Source organism: Rhipicephalus microplus, chromosome 7 (genome assembly GCF_043290135.1).
Source record: "Rhipicephalus microplus isolate Deutch F79 chromosome 7, USDA_Rmic, whole genome shotgun sequence".
Taxonomy (NCBI): Eukaryota; Metazoa; Arthropoda; class Arachnida; order Ixodida; family Ixodidae; genus Rhipicephalus; species Rhipicephalus microplus.
This window is the reverse complement of record NC_134706.1, coordinates 143,045,530-143,063,834: the sequence shown is the minus strand read 5'-3', so window position 1 is coordinate 143,063,834 and position 18,305 is coordinate 143,045,530. Positions and strand designations below refer to the sequence as shown.

General features: G+C 49.6%; 1 long non-coding RNA gene across 1 annotated transcript in view; it reads right to left on the bottom strand.

The window, feature by feature from the left end:
• Positions 1–3,652: 3,652 nt before the first annotated feature.
• LOC142767662 (uncharacterized) overlaps positions 3,653–18,305 on the bottom strand; it is a 61,304-nt gene continuing 46,651 nt past the window's right edge. The window contains exons 2-3 of the long non-coding RNA XR_012885083.1: positions 7,610–7,725; positions 3,653–6,860 (exon numbers count right to left, since the gene is read on the bottom strand). This is a non-coding gene — a long non-coding RNA (uncharacterized LOC142767662). The remainder of the gene's footprint in view (positions 6,861–7,609; positions 7,726–18,305) is intronic.

Below are 18,305 nucleotides of genomic sequence, written 5' to 3'. Positions count from 1 at the left end.
ATGGAAATAAGAGAGAGAGTAATACAAAATCGTAGAGGTGCATGTACACGTTGAGTTCTCTTTTTTACAAATATAGCAATGCTACGCCATGACATGAATAAGATATGCAGAAAAAAGTTTAGAAAATATTTGGCAACACATATTCGCAACCAAAGAAGAAAACTAAAACGCAATGGCCACAACAAACTCATTGTAAACATGTAAACGCATATGTATATTTGGTATATGCACAGATATTGATGCTTTTCTGGAATTTGTAGCGTCGATGGGCCCTCATCTGCAGCACGGATGGTGGAAGCAGGGCGAGGAGAACACATGCGCAGTTCACTTGCGCGGGACGAGCGTCAGCATCCAAAACGCCACAGGGGTGGAAACGTGGCTGGTGGATAAGAAGGGGTGTGAGACGAGCCCGGGGGCTTTTTGGGAGGCAGGGTAGAGATGGGATGCGTTTCCGTCGCACTAGGCGCGATGGGGTGTTCCTTTTTGCGTGCTACAGAGGAGATGCCACGCCAGTTTGGGGCGTCAGCTAAGGCGAGTCGATGGCTCGTATTCTATAACGAGTTACGTGTAAATTTGATATCCTGCTGTCATAATTCGCACCGGCTTTCCCGCTGGTTTATTTCGCTACTTATGTTCCATTGACCACTATCTTGTGGAGATTGGTCGTTCCGGGTTTTAGGTCTGCCTGCGTGCACTAGTGCCGTGTTGAGCCGGCCCGGAAGGCTGTTTGTGATTTTTTCGAGCCGTGCATTAAAGGCGATTCTTGTTCCCAGCGTTGCTGGATTGTGTTCTGCGGATTTAGGCTCACTGCCCCCACCCCCCTGAGCGAAACAGAGGCCTTCATCTGGCGCCCATCTTGGTTTTAGCATATAGTTGTCCTTTCTTTGTTCCTTGCAACGTGGTTTTCTCACGCAGTTCTCAATATTTTTGTTAGAGTTCACTTTCGAGAACCGCACTTATAAGGCACTCATGCGGTCGGTCCATCTCAAACGCGACCCCGCAGGGGCGTCTGCTTACGCAGGCATTTGGTGCGTAGCGACACCACGTAGACGAGCTAACGGGGGGGAGAAGGGTTCGACTCCCTCCCACGCCTAGCCATGCGTGGCTGAGCCATGTCTGGGGAAAGGGGGATCCTGGGGGTTGAGCTGACACTGGGTGCTTGGACCTTTAAGGCCCCCGGGCAGAGGCAACACACCCCTTTGGCCCCGGCTTCACGTAGACAGCACCCCTGGGCGGACCCACCCAGGGTATAAGGCAGTCGCTTTTTCCTATCTCTCTCCCTACATCTTCGTCTTTATCTCTCACTTTTTATCTGTCCTGTCATCTTCTTTTTTTCTACTTACTTCCACATTTCCTGGCGGTGAGGGTTAACCCTTTGTAGTTGCCCAACCTTAGGTAGATATATTCGGTTATTGCGGCGATGCATGGCTGGCGTCTCCAAGTGTTTACTATTCAACTTTGTAGCGTCCCCTTGTTGGGCTCGGTGGCGGGTGGCCACCATCACTGCCGAACTTAGCACAATATCTGTATGGCCAACTTTTTCGCCTTTCCCTCATTCCCCGGATTTTCGGGGCGCCCGAAAAGGTGGCGCATCGAAGACCCGTTCCTCTTTTCAAAACCAAAGCAGTCTTTACCCAAGTTTCATTTCGTGCATAACCATAAAGAAAACAAAACAGTCCAAGCAATCTCACCCTTTCTCTTCTCTAAAACACTCGCCGACACAACCGGCCCAGGATATTATGTAACCAAGTTGGAAGTGGCGACCACCTTTTGGGGGTTCGCGACAAGTTTCAATATGACAACTTACCTAAACTGGTAGCATTTGGGGATGTCCCAGTTTCCGTAGGCCCCCACAAATCCTTGAACACAATCCGCGGTGTCATCTCTGATGACGACCTTCTTGGATTATCAGAGAGTGAGTTATTGGAAGGCTAGCAAGCCCAGAATGTAGTGAAGGTTCAAAGAGTAGTGATACGACGAGACAAAAAAGAAACACCAACGAAACATATAATTGTCACCTCTGGAACTAGCGATTTACCCGATTCAATTGAAACCGGCTACTGCAAGCTTCGAGTCAGGCCCTACATACCAAATGCTCGTAGGTGTTTCAAATGTCAGCGCTTTGGACACGGATTGCAAAGCTGCAGAGGGCGCGCGACTTGCGCAGACTGTAGCTCCAACGAACACCCATCGGACAATTGTACTGCTGCAGCCCGCTGTGCGAATAGCGAAGGAGACCACTCCGCTTACTCGCGATCGTGCCCATTCTGGAAAAAGGGAAAACAAATTCTTCAACTTAAAGTTAAATTCAGCCTGTCTTTTTAAGATGCGCGCCAGCGCTTCTCCCTCCACAACAAGCACTCTCCTTCTTTTGCAGATGTGACGCGCCAGGGCGCCGCGCCACATCTTTCCGCGTCTGCGAATGTCACACGAAGTGTGACAGCGGTCGCGGCATCTGCGCCCAAGGCTGGAGTAACATGTGCTGCTCCGCCTCCAGCCAAACAGGTTCAGCAGACTTCAGAGTCTGCCCGACCCCGGACCACTGCACCTGCAGTTACGTCCGAAACTTCTGTGAATGTGCCTGCTCATCAGGCACCATCCACCACTTCGCAGGAGCTGATGGATACAAGTCCCGCTTCTCCAGCACCTCAGACGCCGAAGAATAGGCGCAACTCTTTAGAGCGTGCCCAGAAAGAAAAACGTCGAACTACAGGGGCCCCAAAAAGCCATGTTACCTGAAGTGACACTTCTTGTACACACAGCACCACACATCTTTAAAATGACACATATAATACAGAGGAACGTCAGAGGCCTGCTGAGAAACCTCGACGATATCCAAGAACTTTTACACAAACATTGACCAAAAATGTTGTGTGTGCGCAACCTAAAGTGTTGTGTGTGTGCAAGAAACACACCGGAAATCAAGACACACTAACTTTCTACGCAATGACGTTATCTTTTGAAAGGACCAAGACGATGCTATCGCCTCATCCGGTGGTGTTGCCATAATAGTTGATCAAGGAACAGCCTGTACAAGTTTGCCCCTTCAGACATCCCTGGAAGCAGTAGCTGTCCGAGCGGTCATCTTCAACAAATCGGTAACAATTTGCAGTATATACATGCCGCCACACCATGAAATGAATAAACACGAGTTTCAGTCGCTGATAGCTGAACTTGCAGAACCCTATCTCGTCCTAGGGGACTTTAATGCTCATAGTAGCCTATGGGGTGACTCTCACTGCGATGCGCGAGGCCGCCTTATGGAACAGTTCGTTTTGTCTTCTGGTGCGTGTCTCCTCAATCGAAAAGAGTGAACATGCTATAACCTGGCTAACAATACCTACTCATCGATAGACCTGAGCATTTTCTCTCCATCGCTCCTATCTCTACTCACATGGAAAGTCATATACAATCCTTATGGAAGTGACCATTTTCTAATAATTGTGAGTACACTAACATCTTCTGAATGTCCTGCTCATGTTCCCAAATGGCTCATAGATAAAGCCGATTGGAACCTATTTTACAAGAAAGCTAGCGTAAGTTGGACTGGCGTATGCGGCTGTAGCATAAATGCATCTGTAGAATTCTTTACTGCTTTTCTTATTGAAACTGCGGCTAAGTGCATTCCGCGAACATTTGGACTACCCAGATAACAACGCGTGTCCTAGTAGAACAGTGAGTGTCTCAATGTGCGTAAAAAACAAAACAATGCATGGAAGCGTCTTCGAGACTCCCCAACTGCCGAGAACCTTGTAAATTTTAAAACATCAAGTGACAAGGCAGGAGAACGCGTCAGCAAGCCAGAAGGGAGAGCTGGCAGAAGTTTCTATCTGGCATCAACTTATATACACATGAGGCAAGAGTCTGGAGCATAGTCAGCAAGGTAGTAGGGAGAGAAGCACATCCTCTTCCTCTAGTAAATACACAAGGTAATGGTTTGGAAGACTAAGCGTACTTCTTCGGTGCACACTTTGAACAGGTCTCCAACTCAACCCATTACAGTCCGGCGTTCCAACGTTACAAAGAAAGATTAGAAAAACAAAAAAATGGAATTGAAATCCACAAATAATGACACATACAATGAACCTTTATTCTTAGCAGAGCTAAAAGCATCACTAAATTCCTGTAACAGGACTACCCCAGGCTCTGACCGTATAGCGTACGAAATGCTGAAACGTCTGCTCCCTGACACATAAAAAACCCTCCTTTGCTTGTATAATGCTGTTTGGTTTTCTGCGGACATCCCTTCCACCTGGAAAGAAGCCATCATTATTCGAATCCTTAAACAGGGTAAGGAGTCATCTTCAGCATCAAGTTACAGGCCCACAGCATTGACGAGTTACCTGTGCAACGTCTTTGAGAAAATGATAAACAGGCGACTGATGCACTTCCTTGAAACAAATAGCCTAGTTGATCCATATCAGTGCGGGTTTCAGGAGGCTAAATCCACTTCTGGCCACCTTGTCCGCATCGAGGCGCAAATTTGTGATGCTTTCATTCACAATTTTTTTTCTGTGTTCCTAGATATCGAGAAAGCCTATGACACAACGTGCCGCTTTGGTATACTCCGAGACCTGTCACACCTAGGTGTGCGAGGCAGAATGTTGGCAATAATCGAAAGCTACCTGTCCAATCAGACATGCCATGTTCGAGTGGGCAGTGTGTTGTCCCGTTCAAGAAACAGGAGTGCCGCAAGGAGGGGTATTAAGTTGTACAATTTTAATGATGAAAACGAACTCCCTACGCCTCCTTATCCCATTAAATATGTTGTATGTTGACGACGTATGTTGCACTAGTTAAGGAAGCATTCCCATAACTAGCGACGTGCACAAGTCCGTCTGGCACCACTGGGCTTTTATTTACCGTATTTGTTTTTCGCTGCTCTCGACTGCTCTCGACACGTTATGGGCGACCATACGGAAGAAAAAGCGAGGATCGCAAGCCTCACGGCCTGCCTTCTCACTTTGGAAAGCGGGGCAGACGCTGCAAAAGCCGCCAAGGAGAGGATCAAGCAGCAACTGCTGTTCAGCAATTCCTTGCTGTGCGCACTGGAGCTGTCGGAGAAGGCCTGCGATCGATCGATCTGGGCCTTCAGACGAAACGAGAGGTGGTTCGAGGGAACTCTACCTCACCTCGGTGAGCAGAACTTCAAGCAATCTTTTCGAGTGTACCCGTCCACTTTTCGTTTCATTCTGGAGAGCTTGCGCAGTGAGCTCGAAAGGCAGTGCACGGCGCGACAGATGGCGCGGCGCGAGACCGAGCGTCACCACGTGATATTGCTGACGCGTTGTCCGACGCGTTGTAGCTGCTTACGAGAGTAGAAAAGGAAATAACCATTAAAAGAGTTCATTACACCTTCTGTAGGATACGAAATTCGTTTTTACAAAGAGTTTTGCTGACAGAAAAATAAGCATTCGCTCCTTTTTTCCCACCACTCGAAAATTGCTGGCGCCCAGTGGTCTCGAGGCTACTCATTCGGTGCCGTAAAAGAGATCGACGAACTCCGTTTACGAAAAAGACCGCTTCTGAAAAGGAGTTTGCTCTGTGCCGTGTGTCTGCTGTCAGGAACTCCTTTTCGGAAAAAGACCACTTAAAAGATTTTTAAGTGCCCGTGTGACATGTGTATTACACTGAACGCGCAAAAAAGTACCTGCATCCTGTTCTGCCGGAAGAGGGGCGTTCATCCCGGTCCTGAGCTTGACCTGCATGGTAAAGGTCTGGCTGTAAAGTCTGAGTATAAGTTTCTGGGCCTAATATTGGACCCAAAACTAACCTTCATTCCATATATCAAGTACTTAAAGAACAGCTGCCTTAAGATAATGAATATTGTTAAAGTCTTTTCACGCCCTACATGGGGTAGTGACAGGAAATGCCTGATGGATTTGTATAGAAGCCTCGTATGCACGCGTCTAGATTACGGTGCTGTCACCTATCAGTCTGCGACCCCATCAGCCTTAAAGATGCTCGACACCATCAACCATCCAGGCATTCGCCTTTCTATGGGTGCCTTTCGAAATAGCCTTGTAGAAAGCATGAATGCAGAATCAAATGAATGGCCGCTCCATCTGCAGAGATGTTACCTGGCCTTCTCATACTACCTGAAGGTTAACGCTGACGAGGAACATCCCGCTCATACCATAGTTAGTGATGTGTTCATTGCTGCCTTGCTCAACAACCGTCCTTCACTGAGACAGCTCTACTCGCTCCGTGTAAGGAGCCTCGCTGAGGAAACAGGCGTGCTACTTCTAGAGCACCAGTGTATGGCTCCCTCAGCATATCCACCACCGTGGCAGTGACAGATAATTCACTGTGACGTATCCTTTGTGGAGGGTACTAAACACGCACCTACTGCACACATCCACACACACTTCCTCAAACAACATAAATACACTTGCACAGAAGTCTTCACAGATGCGTCAAAGTCTCGTACTGATGTGTCATATGCTGTTGTTGGCCCATCTTCTTTCAAAGTCCGGTATTCTGCACCCGCAAACAAGTATCTTCACTGCAGAAGCACATGCGATATCTTTGGCCGTCAAACATATCAAGGAATTACAACTGCCACGTGTGGTTGTTTACACAGATTCGCTGAGTGTCGTAACAGCTTTGAAAACGCTGAAAAAACATAAAAAGCCTGTCCTTATATCACTTTACTCTCTTTTAGGCCTAATTTACGCCCTCAAACGACAGGTTGTGATGTGCTGGGTGCCAAGGCACCACGAGATCGATGGAAACGTAGTGGTGGACCAGCTGGCTTGGCCTGCGCACGACCGCGCTCACCCTCCATTACATTCCTGGCCATCCCTGCTATTGACAAGAAAGCCTTCCTGCGACGGAAACTCAGGGCGTTCTGGCAACACCTGTGGGATAGAAAAACGGATAATAAATTTCACGGTATCGAACCAAGATTCTAAAATTAGCCAACAGTATTTAGCTCCCGCTACATATAAGTCACACTTACAAGGTTATAAATTCGACACACTCACTCAACACATTCACACGTTTTGTCTGGTGGTGATCCGCCATTGTGTGAAAAATGTGGAGAACAATTTACGTTTCTAAACATCCTTGTGCAGTGCAATGAGCTAGATGCCATGAGAAACAAGCACTTTTTGCTTCCCTAACGACAGCAGCTGGCGCTACATCCAGCCTTGCTCATCGGTAGGGATCGCTTTTTAAAGTCTAATCACTGTTTGCATTTTTATGATATACATAGCTTTCAACCCATATATCGAGCTGATCCGTAGCACGACCTCACTGCTGAGGTCGCGGCTGCGGTGGCTACGTCTTCAGCATAGTTTTATTGTCACGAAAATTGGCTTTTAAGTTTCACTGTACATAGTTCACGCCACCGTCATGCGTTTAATACTCCTAGTTTTTACCCGCAAAGCATGAGGAATTTTAAGGCACCTTTACAGCCAAATACCATATCATTGCTCACATCTCCTATCTACTGAAATGGCGCTCATTGGCCATGAATTGGCCCCTGCGCCCTTAAGACCTACACATCATTATCATCATCATCTCAAACGCGATATGCTATGTGAATATTCCAATGCTCCTGCGTTCCGGTTCAATTACAATTCGTGAAAGTGAAAATCCTACGTACCTCGAATCTAATATTTTGACCGACAAGGCGCAACAGGACGTCTCCTCACCAGGTACATCTCGTGTCGTCCAGCCAGGCTACACCAGACGGCAGTTTTCGATTACCGCTGGCCGTGCCTACAAACGAGGGACACACGGACAAGAAATCAGTCGCAGATTTTACGCAATTGTTACGAGATTATTGCGACGCACAAGCCTTCCCAAATTACACCCTTCTGCTACGCGTTCTGCCTACCCCCCTGTCCGGTTCGGCCGCCCATTGTCGTCATCCACAGTTTTTGGAAAGTTGACCCACTTTGGGCAGCTATTACGCACTGAATTTTTTCCACTCGACTACGTCGTTCGCATAAAATATAGACTGCGCAGTCGTACACAGGCTGAGCGTGAAAGCCTCAAAAAACACATGTGGTCTTTACAGAAGTTTTACGAGAACGCAGACCCTTCGGCATCTGAAGCGGAAAGAGTTATTCAGGCAGTTAGACAGTCGCATCCGCATTTCCAGCGCACTGAAGGGGTTTTTGTAGCGTTAGCTACACTGGCCTAGCTGAGCCAATTTTGCGTGGCACTGGTCTGCGCATGCGCAATGATACTCCGCCGCCACCGCGCGTGGCTTGCCGCCGGTGTGTGCGCTATTCCATGCACTGCGCAGACGATCAGTGGTGTCACGCACCGGAACCGGCACCTCCCTCGCACTCGGCCGCGGCCGCGCGCGACTCGCCGCCCCCTGTGTGCGCTTTCCAGAGGAGTGCCGTCATAACCTTAGTAGACATATGGACGCCGACGCGCGCGCCTTCCCTGTGCAGTCGCCATCTGACACTGCGCTGGAGCCGCTTGATAGCGCCTCTGACTGGCGTTTGCCACTGTGGTATAGCCATGGAGATGGAGAGTGCAAATGCTGCTCAACAGTGCAGTAGAGCGGAGAAGCTCAACTCATCGGATGCCGAAGTATTTGCCCGGCCAAATAATAAATAAATATACATGTGCCACATAATACGTATACCGTGTGTGTGTCATTGGAACAGCTGTAAGCATGATATCTGGAAAGCTAAGAATAATCAGCTGAACCTTTGCTAACGCTACCTATATCCTGGCATAGCTGAGCTAAGCCAATGCCAATTTTTTATTCCCTTCGCTCGACGTCTTCGTTAAAGCAGCGTGTAATATTCAGGCTGCGATGTTGGTGGAGCGCACATATCAACCATCGTCCCCGCCCGAATCCGCCCTGAGTCATCCTGTGCATGGCACAGTCGGTCTGACCCAGTGGTCCCACTTACGCCTCCATCACGGCCTCTAGACCAATTCAGCCGCTACAATCTGCTCCGTCTGCCTTTCCGTTAACGACCCAGGAACGTTGGGCACCCTCACCCGGCGCCTTGAGCCAAGGTCAGCCAGTAGCGGCCACCGCCGATTCTGATGCAGGAGGCACAGGCACGAACCCTCCGGTGTGCTTCCAATGTGGAGGTTGGGGTCAATACAGAAGCAAGTGCCCAAGCAGACCACGTCCTGGCCACCAGGAGTATAAGTGGGGTCACCGATGGCGAGCGCACGCCAATCGGTGGCCAACATTCTACCACCCCCCACGGTCCTTTCACTTTACGCAGGCCCTAGAAAACCTACTGCGGCTCCTCTGTGGGCTGCGGATCGTATTCGAGAACTGCTAGGCACATCGCAAAGGCCTCAATGCCAGCTGTTTTGGCCTTCACATCATCCAGCTGCCAGGAAGCACAACAACGGAAAACTTTCCGCAAAGCAGCGCCCGACCAAATGATCAAACCGCATCTCTGTCCGAGTGGACAACTACCAGAGCACCAGGAAACCAAAACTCCTACGAAGAGCTCCCCGCCCGATAACAGCCATAGCTTACTTCACAATATGCTGAGCGATCTTCTTTCTCTCGTCGCCCACGCTGATAAAGCAACGTTTGTGTAAGTTTCCATGGCAGGAGTAAAAGTTCGGGCTCTTATAGATAGTGGCTCAGCGGTTTCTGTTTTCGGAGATTGTATCAAGAACGCCTGTGAAATAAAGGCTTTGCTTTGCGAAGGGTAAACAATAATCTGCGCGTGGCCTCTGCTCATGTTGCCCTGGCTACGCTTGCAGCTCATTTAGCGGTTACACTCGATGGGCAACAACCTTGGCAACGTTTCCTACACCTACCCGGACTTTACTGCCGCATGATTTTGGGACGCAATTTTATAGCCAAGTGAGAAATCGTGCTCTATATCTTTATGGACATCTACAGCCATGGTGTCACTTCAAAACCACTCACATTTGTGCTTACTTTGCCAAAACCTCCGTCTGATCTGCTTGCAACCAATTTGCATCCGTTCCTGGAGACCACAGATGACTTCTTGGCAGTTATCGAATCCTTCGAAGCGCCATCACAGCTTAAAGCCAGAATTGAAACAGCCCTAAAGCCCTTTGCCGCTTTGTTCACAGAGGCTCCTGGCAAAGTTCATGTGTTGTAACCAAGGGCAGATCCAGCCACACATTTTAATGGGGGGGGCAGTCGTTTGAATTAACACCTCAAAGGTGGGCGTGTCAATACTTTTTTGTTTTTACTGGCACAAAAACCCTGTAGTGGCGTAATTACTATTACTATATTCAAGAGTCCAGCGGAATTCCTTCCGGTCGCGGACAAACATAGTGCAGGAGGCTCCCGTGTGGGGAGCCGAAACGTCTTTTGATTTTTTGTGTATTTTTTGTTACTTTGAAATACTGTTACTGTGTGCTCACAGTGGTCCCACTCATTTGTCCTAACTAGTGATAGCAGGTCGATGGCAAGCTCTGAAGAGAGAGGGAGGGGTGCTGACAGACTGTGAGAGGGGCGATCGCCCCTACCCCCCCCCTCTAGATTCGCCACTGATTGGAACACAGGATTAACACAGAGGACATCCGCCCTATCCGTTTCCATGCGCGTCCCCTTAGTGCCCACAAGCGTGAACTTCTCGGTGCTGCTCTCAACGAAATGCTTGCCACAAGTGCTGTAAGTTTACAACACTCTTGGGCATTTCCAGTTGTTTTAGCTGCAAAAAAGGTTGGCTCTGCGTGGCTGTGCATTGACTACCAGCGGTCGAACACCGTCACAGTTATACTTGTACGCCGTTTCATCAATGAACTCCATTATGTAATCTCTTGGGGCAGCCTAATTCTTCACTGCCCTAGACTGTAGCAGAGGCTTTCTTCAAATTCTGTTAGCAGAGTGCGATGCTAAGAAAACGGCTTTTACTCGCCATAGGAGATTGGTCGAGTTTTAAATTTATTTATTTATTTATTTATTTATTTATTCATATGTGAGGTTTAACGTCCCAAAACCATCATATGATTATGAGAGACGCCGTAGTGGAGGGCTCCGGAAAGTTTGACCACCTGGGGTTCTTTAACGTGCACCCACCCAAATCTGAGCACACGGGCCTACAACATTTCCACCTCCATCGGAAATGCAGCTGCCGCAGCCGGGATTTGATCCCGCGACCTGCGGGGATCGAGTTTTCTAGGTTACCTTTCGGTCTGTGCCATTCGCCGGCCACATTTCAGCGTGTCATGGACATTGCGCTTTCATATGCCAAATCCACTAGTTATGCAATGTCTTGCATGGACGACGTGGTAGTGTTTTCAGAAACTTTCGACAGGCACCTGATCCACTTACCCACTGCATACAACGAATGCAAGACACAGGGATCACCATCAAACCACGGAAAGTTCAGTTGGTCTCAAACAAAATCAACCTCTTAGGTTTCATTGTCGAAGAAGTTAGAATACGCCCAGGTAAACAAAACTTCGGGCAACTCTGCATTTTCCGCCACCAATGGGCTTTACGAGCCTGCTACGCTTTTTGGGCACGGTGGGCTTCTACCGCCACTTATTTCCTCACTGCGCCAATCTGGCAAGACCACTTCACCAGCTCCTGCGCAAGGGTACCCATTTGTTTTGGACTAACGTGGAGCAGGCAGTATTCCAGGCTCTGTTGGAGGCGATCGCTGATACAGCGCGGCTGTGCCTTCTTGACCTGAACTTACCCTTCACTGTGCAGACCAACGCAAGTGAATTAAGCCTTGAAGCAGTCTTGCTTCGAGAATATTGTGAGCGGTTCCTCGCAATACCAAGGAATGCTTTACCCGCTAGCATTTGCGAGCCACACGCTACACGCTCTCAGGCGCAGAAAGGAACTGCAGCGTAACGGAGAAAGAGTGCCTTGCAATCGTACTCGCGCTGAACAAGTTTGGCATGTATCTTGATGGAGCTTACTTCACGATTCACAACGATCACCAGCTGCTGTCAAGCTGTCAAAGCTCCAAAACCCATCCGGTCGTCTGACCCGGTGGGCTCTCTCTCTCTTCCGATGTATTAATACAGGGTGGAAATACAAGAAAAGCACCGGCAACAAAGTAGCCAACGAGCTTTCCTGAGCGCCACTGTGCGGAATGGTAGACCAGCCGCCGAGGTCCTGGTTGTGACAGTGCCTGAAGACGCCTGGGGAACACTGGTTTCATGACAGCAGCTCCTTGACGCAGAGACGCGATAACCAGTGCAAGCAGATATGCAGTGGCCTGGGCGCTGCCAGCCGCACCGGAAGCACACGGTCCGCAAACAGGCATGGCAGCTACTTGCAAGTTGATGACGGCCTGCTTTTGCGTTACATGTCCTCACTTTCAACGCAGGATGAGTCCCCGTTCCACGAGGGTGGCGATGTGGGCTTGTTAGTCTGATAGCATGATAATATATGGTAACACCCACTAAGAACGCGGAATAGAGAAAGCACGTTCAAGGCAACACAGCTCTGTGTTTAATGTCCCTTCTTTTGTCCGTGTCTTTTGTCTGCGCTGTTATTATCATGCCCCTTTCCACGTTTTCATTCTTTGGACTCTACGCAAAACGCTCTTGGCGTACTTTCATCACACACGCCTCGCTGGTCGCAGTAATGGCAAGAAGACTTTTTAAAAGTTGTGTTGTGTCGCCACATAGTCGCACATAAGAAAGGACGTCATAACATACGTTCGCGCTTGCCCTACCTGCCAGTTCGCGAAACCGAAGGGAGGCAAACTACCGGGCCTCATGCAATCTGAGGAAAGCAGCTACCCATGAAAATTCGTTGTCTTTGACGGAATGGGCCCGTACCTGATATCAGCTGGGGGTGTCGGTACTTGTTAGTAGTCACTGGCCATTTTTTAAATGGGCAGAGCTGCTCTCGTATACGCCGGCTCGATTCTAGAGTAATTTGGGATTGTTTGCTGCAGACGTTCACTCGCTTTAGTTTTCCAAAGCAGCTAATAACAAAAATGGCACATATTACACAGGTAGAATATTTGCTGACACTTGCAAAGTTTTTGGTGTACACCACAAAAAAACGACATCTTACCGCCCTCAGGCCAACATTACTGAGCGTGTCAACAGAAACCTCAAAGCAATGTTGGTGGCTTTTACTGACCGGCACAGGGACTATGATGAACGCGTACAATAAATGGCATTCGCCATGCAAAGAGCAGTGAATCCTTCAACTAGCTTTACTCCGGCAGCCATTCTCCTTGGTCACGAGCTCTAATTCCTCATCGAACATGCTCTCACCCATGACTCCGAATCACCATGCTGCAACTACGCGACGTTCGCGCAATAGTTTTCCACACGCTGAAGCGAAACTTTGCGGAAAGCCAGAAAGAACTTGAAACTAGCTCGCTTGGAACATTGCAATCAATGTATACAAGGGCAGGCGACCTTTAAACTTCACGGTCGGCGATGCGGTGCTCCGCCGCACGCATCCACTCAGTGATGCAGCAAAAGGGTTTGCTGCCTCCCTCACACCAAGATGGGATGAACCCTATGTGATTGCAAAGCAAATTTTTAGGTTGGCATGCCTTCTCAGAAACAAACGTGGTGGTCGAGTCGTAGCGTGTCTGACCTGAAAGCTTACTACGAGCGCCCACTAGATGCGTAAACTCCTTCCCCTACAATCATCGACATTGCTGCCATGCGTATGAGTTGTTGGACAATTAGGAGGTGGTGTTGTTTTTGTTGTTGTCCTGCTGTAGTAATCTTCTCGTTCACAGAAAATCTGCACCCACTTCAGTGCCTACAATTCCTTGACAAAGCACAAGGCAGACCCCCGTCATGGAACGCCGGCACAGGCTCCTGTTAACATCGACACATGCTACGTGCCCATTCCATTCTGTGCACTCGACGGGACAAAGACAGGTCTCGAATTTTTATGCGATGTGTGACATGTGCGCAGGCTCCGTTCGGTGCAACTCATGACAGACATGCGACGAGTGGTGATGTGTGGTGGTGCCTGACAAACTGCGTCGACAGGGACACGCGACTATAATGAAATGTTGGGGGGCCCGACGAACTGTGCACATTAATCAGGCACTGCTTCTTACTTTACTGTTTTGTATTCTTTATCGTGTTAATTATTGCCTTTTTTGGTGTGTGGACTATATGACACGCCGTGTAGTGTCCATTCTTGTGTGGGGGGAGGGAAGTGTCGTGCCGATGGGTCTTTATCTGCAGCACGCATTGTGGAAGCAGGGTGAGGAGAGAGCACATGCGCATTGCACATGCGCGGGACGAGCGTCGGCATCCAAAAAGCCACAGGGGTTGGAAAAGTGCCTGGCGGATAAGAGGGGGTGTGAGACGAGTCCGGAGACTTTTCGGGGGGGCAGACCAGAGATGGAATGGGTTGTCGGTCACGCTAGGTGCGATGGGGTGTTCCTTTTTTCGTGCTATAGAGGAGAGGCCATGCCGGTTTGGGGCACCGGCTAAGGCGAGTCGATGGCTCGTATTCTACGGCGAGTTACGTGTGAGTTTGATATCCTGCTGTCATGTTTCGCGCCAGCTTTCATGCCGTTATAATTAGCTACTTACGTTTCATGGACAACTAGACGGTGGGGACTGTTCTTTTCTGGTTTTCGGTCCTCCTGTGTGCGCTAGGGCTGTGTTGAGCCGGTCCGGAAGGCTGTTTGTGATTCTTTTGAGGTGGTTTTTGTTCTCAGCGTTGCTGGCTCGTGTCCTGCGGATTTTGGCTCAATGACCCCTCTGAACGGAGGCGAGGCCTTCAAGTTACATGGCAGGATCAAGCAAGATGAAATCCGTGAAGCAGAAACGGGGACACATGTTGTCCGTCTTGACTGAACAGTGCACGCGAGACAACGACAAAAAAAAGAACACAGACATGCGATGGCTTGCTACTATTATTTATTTTGGAAAGAACTGGATATATATAGGTGAAGTGCCACTTTAAAAAGTGCAACACCAAACAGTGAAACAACCAAACACGCTGCAAACAAGGGAAACAATTTAACATTGGTATCATAGTCTGCAGGTGCTAGAAAGATGGGTAAATTCTGCGTCTCTCAGCGCCATTGAGGCATGCTGACACTATATTCATTTTTTGTCGGATGTGGAAGGCTTCACTCGCTTCTCTTTCTAGCTGATTCCTATAATGCGAAAGTGTCATTCTGTCGTTGAATAAGGGTACGCAGCCGCATTCGTGACAATGAGCTTTGAGGTAGTATCGTTTTGAAACTAATAATGAGCGTTCGTGTACTCGTAGTCGAACGTTGATGAATCTTCTATTTTGAACCATGTACGTTCTACCGCATGATAAAGGAATCTTATATACAATGGCCTCTATGCATTCTGCATATCAGAAGGAATAGTTTATACTACAGTTGGCAAGAACACTTTCATTACTTTTGCTCAACTGATCAATGTTTTTTTCTTGCACTTTTGCGCACTCAGACACAAGCTCATGAGGAGAACAACAAACTGACGGCATATCCACGGGGGAATTATGAAGAGTGGGGCGATTAAAGATACCTCACTCCACACCTCAAATAAAACTCGTGAGTAAAATGTCATTAAAATGTTTATTAAACAATGTCGTTTATTACGTTCGGTTTTCGTTTCGCCTTCAGTATGACCGCCCTATGGTCGGTGAAATCCACCGAAAGCGGTTCTTGCCCTGGTTGTACGTGAAAGTTTGCAAACATGACGTCCATGTACGTTCCCCTGGTGGTCGTCTTGTGATCGGGGTAGTCGAAGGAGATGCACCTGAGTCCGTACCAGATCGTCATGTATTGCATCAACCAATGTTTTTTCGGGTCCGATACGTCCACGTTGAAGTCGCCGACGAGCAGTAACGCCTCAACTTGTCGTATATGCGCATGTCCTGGTCAATGAACCTTTTGACGTGTTCGATTGGAAGATTGGGTGCTAGGTACAGCTTCTTGTGCGGCCTGGCGACGCTGCCGCGCTAATTCGGCCTCCTGAGCTCACACATCGGAACCTTGTCGGCGGCACCGTGCAGCTTCACGACACGCTTCTGCCTCGCACGCTCGCACATCGGGTTGCGTCTTCGAGCCCGGGCCGCCGCCGCTGAAGAGAAGTACTGCCTTCTAAAGACCTAACGAGAGATGGCTACATACACTTATGACAGGACGCACGACCCACGCCGTAAGAAGCTTCGCACCTAAAAACAACGTCAACGCCATATCGTTTGGCCACGTTTTATAAACCGTGTGCCACTCAATGAGTATTGCCGCCAGCACGTAGGGGGTTGACAGCAAGAGCGGCTCTAAATCTGGAAGAAAAAAGAAGATCGCGTTCTTCTTTGCTCGAGAGCCAGCCACGACTGACGCATCGTCCTAGTGCTAACTACCTGGTGGTTTAATAAATCCCCCAGTACTTGTGACTCATCGTGACAAACTGGTGGAAGTGCTGGGTAGTCTCACGGATGCTGCAGACCCCCCCAGGAAGCCGCGATACGAGTCCAGTGCCAGTCAATACTCCCGTGCATCGGACCAGCCGCCGAATCAGGGGATTGCCTCCGGAAGCCGACGATACTGCTCCCACCACGTCGACAAACATGACCAGCGCTTCGGTGCAAACCTCGGCAACCGGCACGGGAAGCACGACGTCGAACCGCTACACGTTGGAAAGCCCACGCGCACCGGCGACGTTCCATGGCTCGAAGCACGAGGACGTTGAGGACTGGTTGGCGGATTTCGAGCGCGTAGCCACCTTGAATCAGTGGGACGACGCGGCGAAACTGGGTCGTGTCTACTTCTATCTCGAAGACGGGGCACGTACGTGGTATCAAAACCGAGAGGAACAGCTGACGACGTGGCCCGAATTCTCTCGTAGACTTCTGCAGACGTATGCCAGTGCTGATCGCCAAGAACGAGGTGAACGAGCTATTCTGGCCCGCGTCCAGCTGTCAAACAAAACTGTGACCACGTTCGTCGAAGACATGACGCGCCTCTTCCGACGGGCCGATTCAAGAATGACGGAGGACAAGAAGTTGCGTCACTTGATGCGCGGTGTCAAGGACCAGCTTTTTGCCGGCCTCGTGCGAAGTCCTCCGAAGACGGTCGCGGAGTTCTTGTCCGAGGCCGTGACAATGGAAAAAATGCTGCAGCAGCGATCCAACCAATACGACAGGCAAGTCAGTGGCATGTCTACTGCCGACATTTTCACCGCCACTAGAACCAACAACGATTGTCTACGTGAACTCATCCGTGATATAGTACGTGAAGAGTTACAAAAGGCTGGTGTAACACCTCATCCTACAGTCAACTCTATTGCAACTGTGATCAAGGATGAGCTGCACCAGGCCCTCCGGGACACCTTGCCTCATGATACAGCTGTGCCAGCTCCTGCTGAATACCGCCGTGAGACAACCTACGCGGAAGCCTTGAAACGCCCTGCTGCAACGCCGCCATTATTCGTCCATCCTGTTCCTGCTGTTTCACTACAGTCAGCGCAGCACATACCGTTCTACGAAGGCACGTACACGCCACCACCGTTGGCCTTTGTCCCTGGTGCTTCTGTCGCCCATCGTTCAGTGCAACCAGTTCAGTACATCGACGATCGGCGCACGTCTCCTCGAAAGTCTGATGTTTGGCGCACACCTGATCGCCGGCCTCTGTGCTTTCACTGCGGAGAAGCTGATTACTTGTACCGCCAGTGCCCATATCGCCGTCTTGGGCTTCGCGGCTGCTCTGCGTACGCACCGCCACCCCGTTGTGGCCAGAGACCGCGCGACATCGAAAACTACCTCTCCCACCAGCATGCACCACCATCTGCCGGGCGCCAGTCGCGCTCGCCATCACCGAGGCGATTTTCATCAACGCCCCAGCGGTATTCTACCACATGGTCTCCCAGCCCCCGCCGGGAAAACTAGCCAGAGCGACCTCTGGGGGCGGGGTCGCTGAACTTCGAAGCGCTGAAGACCTCCTATTGACGCAGAACTGTACAGAAACCGGTCCGACATCACATACTGCTGCAAAGGATGGCCGACTTTCACTCGACATAGCAGTGACAATTGATGGTTGTGCAGTTAATGCGTTAGTGGACACCGGCGCAGACTATTCCATACTGAGCGGGAAACTGACAACGCAGCTGAAGAAAGTCATCACGCCGTGGCATAACTCGCAGATTCGGACAGCTGGTGGCCACGTCGTTACTCCACTGGGTGCCTGCACAACTAGAGTACAGATTCAAGGGTACACAGTCGTAGCAAGCTGCCTTGTTCTACGCGAATGTTCCCGTGACGTCATTCTGGGAGTTGACTTTCTACAAGAAAATGGAGCTATCATTGATCTTCGAGAGCGCCGCGTCACGTTCTCAGCCCAGCGAGCAATCAACGTGCAGGATGGTGGAAGGCGTGTCGACGTACTCCGTATTTCTGAACAGAGTGTGATGCT